The sequence below is a fragment of the Saccostrea cucullata genome, unplaced genomic scaffold (assembly GCF_032062105.1).
Source record: "Saccostrea cucullata isolate Sc308-1 unplaced genomic scaffold, CSIRO_AGI_Scuc_v1 ctg3641, whole genome shotgun sequence".
Taxonomy (NCBI): Eukaryota; Metazoa; Mollusca; class Bivalvia; order Ostreida; family Ostreidae; genus Saccostrea; species Saccostrea cuccullata.
Genome location: NW_026932567.1, coordinates 1 through 6,118, shown reverse-complemented (window position 1 = coordinate 6,118; position 6,118 = coordinate 1). Strand labels below are relative to the sequence as shown.

The following is a 6,118-nucleotide window of genomic DNA, read 5'->3' as shown; positions in this document are numbered from 1 at the left end:
CATGGTATATTCTTAAAGCATATTTTCTCTACTTTTAAAATATGTAAAAATTATTGTTATTACTTTAAGGTATATTTTAAAAACCAGAATTTTCTTGCACTTATGTGTTTTTTCTCGATTTTATTCGTAATATTTAAACAAAGCTCAGTTTTACGTTTATTTCTGTGTTGAAATAGGGAAAACAAAATAAAGCTGGTAAAAGTATAGAACATTTCCTTTCCAAAAAGCCCTTATAGGTCTTCTTACGCTCAGTATTTTCTTAAATAAGATAATTTGAATTTGTGACCTTTGCATAGTTTTTATGGAAAAATCGGTCAATATTTACATGTAACGTCAAGGTCGATATTGTTGCGTCTTACTCATGTTACTCGAAACAACAAATTCTTTTATAAGACTTTTTTGACCATTTAAATATATTTTTTTACTGAAATAAATGCATAATACAAAAAAAAAATAGATTTAAAAAAACAAATATATACTTTCGTTCTGCCTTTTGTGAAGTGAATCATGTTGATTTATTCATCTACATGTAATGATGTATATTTCATGAAGTGATATACAATATATATTGATAAAAATTGTAGATTTCCAAAACGTCGATCTTTACTAAAAAAAATAAATCAGATTTTTAATATTGTTGTATCTTGTTATACTGTATACTTATTAATTTGCAATTTAATTAGATCTATATTTAACAATACACAAACTCGCATTTATAAATAAATACGACTCATCACTGTATGAGTTGATACGAATTGAATAAACACGTGTTTCCGCTTTGATGTAAACATAATGGTGATCCGAAATCTGAACGTCAATTTTCATGATTATTTCACGACGAAGATCCTCACATCAATGAATCAAATAATACGGACATGCCTTTGGTATTAGCAGGTGAGAATACGTGTATATTGACTGAAAAGTTTAAGTTTAAAACGCATTAGTTCACGTTCAAAAGAAAACTAAATGTACACATGTACTAGATCTTTATGTTTCAGTGTGCGTGTTTCGTATCGTTCAGCCAATTTTGCATTGCTTTTGAACTTTGATGCTTTTGACAATCACACGTAAGTTCAAAGTAAAATCAAAGTTGTCATGATAATGGATAGTTGTTTTCAGTATCTATGTACCAGTGTGTACATGTACCACTTTCACATTGAAATTTTAGGGTGCTTTCACCATATGCAACAATACTTTCATCTGTGAATACCCACTTTCTAAGCCCACCATGAACTACGAAGGTCAATTAATATGTAAGGACACCAATGAACAGGTAATTTTTTTTTTGGAACTGAAAATTTCTGTATTTCTAAAATTTCAAAAAATAAAGTCTATAATTTCATTTGTGTCATTCTCATGATATCATATGCATACAAGTTTTATATTTTGAAAAATAAGTGTTTGAAACACATAATACTTATGATGCTTGATTATTCATACAGACACATTATTTAAACATGTAATATCTATCTGAATGAATTCCGAGATATGGAACAAGCTGTTTTATAGACTGCTGTTGTATTTCCAATCTGCATAAAGTATGTGGTTAGAATTTCAATTTTCTCAATTTTTCAGACACTTTCCAATTATCGGACATCATAGACATGGATGGTCAAATTCACTGGATGGTTTATCAACACTCCCGTGCTCACGAACAGCCTTGCCCAAGGGATTTTGCCCTGAAGTAACATTGCGTCTATTGTCTACTTTCTTTTTACAACCCTGGCAGCCATGCAGGTATGAAATGTATGAAAGCCATGAAGGGACATAGAATTTTTAAAATTTATAAAAGTAAACCGAGTTCTTGATTTATACAATCCGTTCTCTCGGATTGACAATCTGTTATAAGAAATTGCCAATTCATTCTCACAGATTATCAATTCGTTCCTCAAATTACACAATCCGTTATCTCAGATTGTATAATTCATTCTTTTAGTTTAAATGATTCATTTCCTTGGAATGTAAACCCTTCCCATGATTTCGTTTAAATTATTTATCTGTACATATTGGATATGGTAATACATGTTTAAAAAATAGAATATTGTAGTATTTTACTTCCTAACTTTTATTACATATTACGGTCCAAAATGAGAAAAATACATGAACATTTTCAAATCCATGTGCTAGTACTGATATTTGTACAACAAAAAATCTTAGAGGTTTTTGTGTTACTTGTATATTAGAATGATTGAAAGTCCTAGATAGTAAAAATGAATATGGGTCTTGTGTAATCATAATATTTCTAAAATAAATATACGTTGAATTAGTTATGAAAGAGGTTGGAAATGACCGGTTGCTGAAACAAAATAAATAGAACGTACTTATTGATTAAAATGGTTGGATGTTTCTGTACATATATGTAATGAAATTCAAGAGAACAGATTTACAAAATCATAAGACTGACGTTGTAACAAATCAAGATGTTGAATTATCAATCTGTGAAAACAAATAACCAGTATGTAATTCGAGATCTCAAATTATGAATCAAGGGGGCAAATTAGTAATCCTTAAGATCGGATTGTGTAATTCGAGATATCGTTTTATAAATCGAGGGAACAATTTAGTAATCCGTGGGATTGGATTGCCTAATTCGATTTGATATCATTATTTACTTTTTTGAAAAATTTACGTGTCCCTTCCTAGTTTTCGTAGCAATCTAATGCCAGATATTTTTTAACATGTTGCGATAGCGTAAACAGAGGTCTGGCTTTAGTCAGATTGCCATATATGCTATTTGTTTTAGTTCAGTAATTTTACCATGATGGTTTACTACAAGGTTGTTGAATTATCAGTCCTGATACATTGACTTAACAATATCATTTAACTAGTACTTGGATCACATAATGAATACAATTTTAATTTTAAAAGGAAAATCAAATAAATGTAGTAATTTTAGCTTTCTTAATTTTATTTATAAATATAAATTTATATACACAATGATATGTATCTGTTTCAAAATACTTAAATCTTTTACAGGATAGAAGCTGATCACTTGTACTAGACAGCAAATAATAATGTCTTGGACAAGTCAAAGAATTTCCTCCAATCTTACAGAGAAATGACAGTTGATAAAAGAATGGTGGACACAAAGTAAAAGTGCTCTTCAACATTTTGTAAAAGATTTCAGTCTGATTTGGAATTCATCTTGCAATATTTCTGGATTTGTATATTTGGATATAAGCGTCAAATTTTCAACTTATTGACTAAACGGTTTTGCATTAAATATTGCCAATGCTCTCTATCATTATTATTTCCCTCCAAGATAACATGCCAAGTCTTTATTGTACTCCTTAAGCTCTGTTATACCAGAAAAATCTTGTAATGAAATCATTTATTTTTTTTTTCCTGTTAGATTAAATCGATGAAAATAAAGATTATTTTTAATGGCATCAAGAGAATGGATTTCTTGTTTAACAAAAAGATAGTATACATGTTTTGCTAGGGCTTTGTAAGAAGCAGACCAGAATTCTTTGCTTGCAAATTTTGTCATTCGCCATTTTTATTACGTCAAATATTAGATTATTTATCCATGTTTGAAGCATTCCAAAATTGATATTTACTTACAGTTTAAAGCAGAATTCTGTACTGATATGACCTTGACCCTCTGCAGAACAAGAGTGTCAAGGTCAATTTTTAATACAAAAATGTTCTTTCATCTTTATGGCCCATATCTTACAAACAATATCATGAAATATACAAAAAGTGTCTAGAATGTGTCCAGAATGTGAAATAACAAACATGTATATAGCCAAAAACTTTAAAATGATGTTGCTTAGCAACCACCTAAAGGTCAATAAACATATATTTGAACTCAAATGATGCATGGATATTGCAGTTCTAATCCTTTCTTGAGAGTATATTCAGAATTTTCCATTTTTGCATCCATTGTGTAAAATTATGGCAAGAATATTGAAAAAATGTTGAAAAAAATTGATGAACTTTTGCACTTATTTGACATTTGACCTTCTAAAAATAGTTCTAATGAGGTCAAACTTTAAGACAATTTATCTGTTGATGTCCCTTGTAATTTTATGACCTCACATCTAACTTTTATATGTGCTGGGATGCATAAATGTGTCTAGAATGAGTAAAAAATGAAAATTTCTGCCCGAAAATTAAAGAATTCTGCGTTGCTTAGCAACCCCTTTTAAGTAGTTATATGCAGAATTGAAAAAAAAGTTAATGTGTTTCATGTAGTACAGTATAATGCTCTTTTGCGGGTATATCCCAAATTTCCTATTTCAACACACATCATACTTAATATTTAGCTTAAAGATGAAAAAGTATAAAAAAAATTCCATAAAATTTTGCACTTAATTGACCTTTGACCTCAATTTTTACTAATAAGGTCAGTGGTTGAGTATCTAAACAGTCATAAAATATCATCTGTAAGAAATTTCCTACAAAATGGTATGCATTATGCCTAGCTTTCCCCTTGGATAAAAAAGTTAGAAATAATTCAATAATGCCATGTCAAAAGGCCTCCAAAATCACGTAAAATGCGCCGGAAGAGAAAGGGTTAAGAGAACACACCAGTACGATTGACTGAGTATAACATGATAATGGATTCTCTCTATGAAAATTTCCTCCTTTTACAATTTATCATTTTAGATTTAGAAAGTTCATGCTTTTGCAAGAAAAATTAACACTAAACTTACCAAATTTTATTGAAAAGTAAGAAAGGTATAATCATTTAAGAGAACATACCAGTACAATTGACTGAACATTATACACACACAAGTTATAAGATAAAAAATATGTTATAGCTATAGTGTAGATCTGTATTTCTCGCTTAATTTGATATGTTCATTTACCAATGATCATTAAATTTTCCAAATGATTATAAAGTTCTGCAATCAAAATTACCATTTCTAGAACAAGTGAATGGAGTCTTAACTCAGTCTGTAATTGGTTGTTATCTGCACCACATTACATGTTATTGGTAAAATTAAAATGAAATAAAGAGTATTCCATGAAGATACAAATTTTAATTTGTTTAATAAGAGTGATATAAAGATGTGGAATATATGATGTTTCTTAATTATGAAAATAAGTTGCAATAGAGTTTTGAATGAGCAAACCATGAAACATTATATTCAGTTATTTTTTAAATTTTCATTTCAGCAGATATCAATGACTGTTTTCATTTGATAATAACAAAAAGATTAGCTCAAAATATTGTAAACCAACTCTTGATAAATAGCTAAAACAGGTTATCTAAGTTCTTGTCACTAAGTGCAATAATGAATTAAACTACTTTTTTTGAGGGGGGGGGGGGGGATTGTTCATCGACCAAAACTTCAACATTATCAAATGTGCTATTGGAAAACTTTTTAATATAATTTTTAGAGTTATTACTCTAAAACAAGATACATGAGATATACACAAATGGATAATAAACAGGAAATGCCTCGTGTCATGATCAGTGGCTGAGTCAGTGTGGAGATGAATTTTTGAATATATGTGTATATCATGGTATAGACTGAAACTCTGAGAGGTGTGAGAACATTCCTTCGGGCTAAATGTTCCAATATATTTTCAAAGGTGTGAAATCGGGACCCATTCAATGATTTCAATCTGTCCGCTCTTTTTAAAGGTTATAAAGATTTTTCAGTTTTAATAAATTTCTATAGATTTCGTAAAAACTCAAATGTAAATCTTCTCTTTCTTGACAACACAAATACAAGCCTATGATACAGGTTTTAATTAAGACTGTTTTTTTTTTTAAGTTTCAACATTAGAGAAGGTGAATTTATTTCAAATATTTTTACATAATTAGTTATTATATAAAAATTACAATTAAACAATTACTGCAATTTCTTGAAAAAAAAAACAACAAAAATTAAAGCTGATATTCAGGAAATTCAAACTGATTACCAATAGAATACTGCTCATAATATTGATTATTTAGTATAAACTATTTTGTTATAAGAGTAAAGAAATAAATATAATGAGCATAATTATAATTTTTGTCAACATTGGTTAAGCTATTATGAAAATAATGTATGACTTGCTCTCTCCCGACTCGGGGGTCAGCAGTTAAGTTTTTTTTTTTTAAATCTCCAGAAAATTTAAATTTAGTTGTTAACGGGATAAAAGGAATTAAAAAAAATATCGT

General features: G+C 28.9%; 1 long non-coding RNA gene across 1 annotated transcript; it reads left to right on the top strand.

Annotated features, from left to right (window-relative positions):
* The first annotated feature begins 708 nt into the window (after positions 1 to 708).
* On the top strand, positions 709 to 1,714 carry LOC134235413 (uncharacterized). Its single transcript, XR_009985404.1, has 3 exons — positions 709 to 894; positions 1,169 to 1,273; positions 1,576 to 1,714. It is a non-coding gene; the product is annotated as an uncharacterized LOC134235413 (long non-coding RNA).
* Positions 1,715 to 6,118: the final 4,404 nt, after the last annotated feature.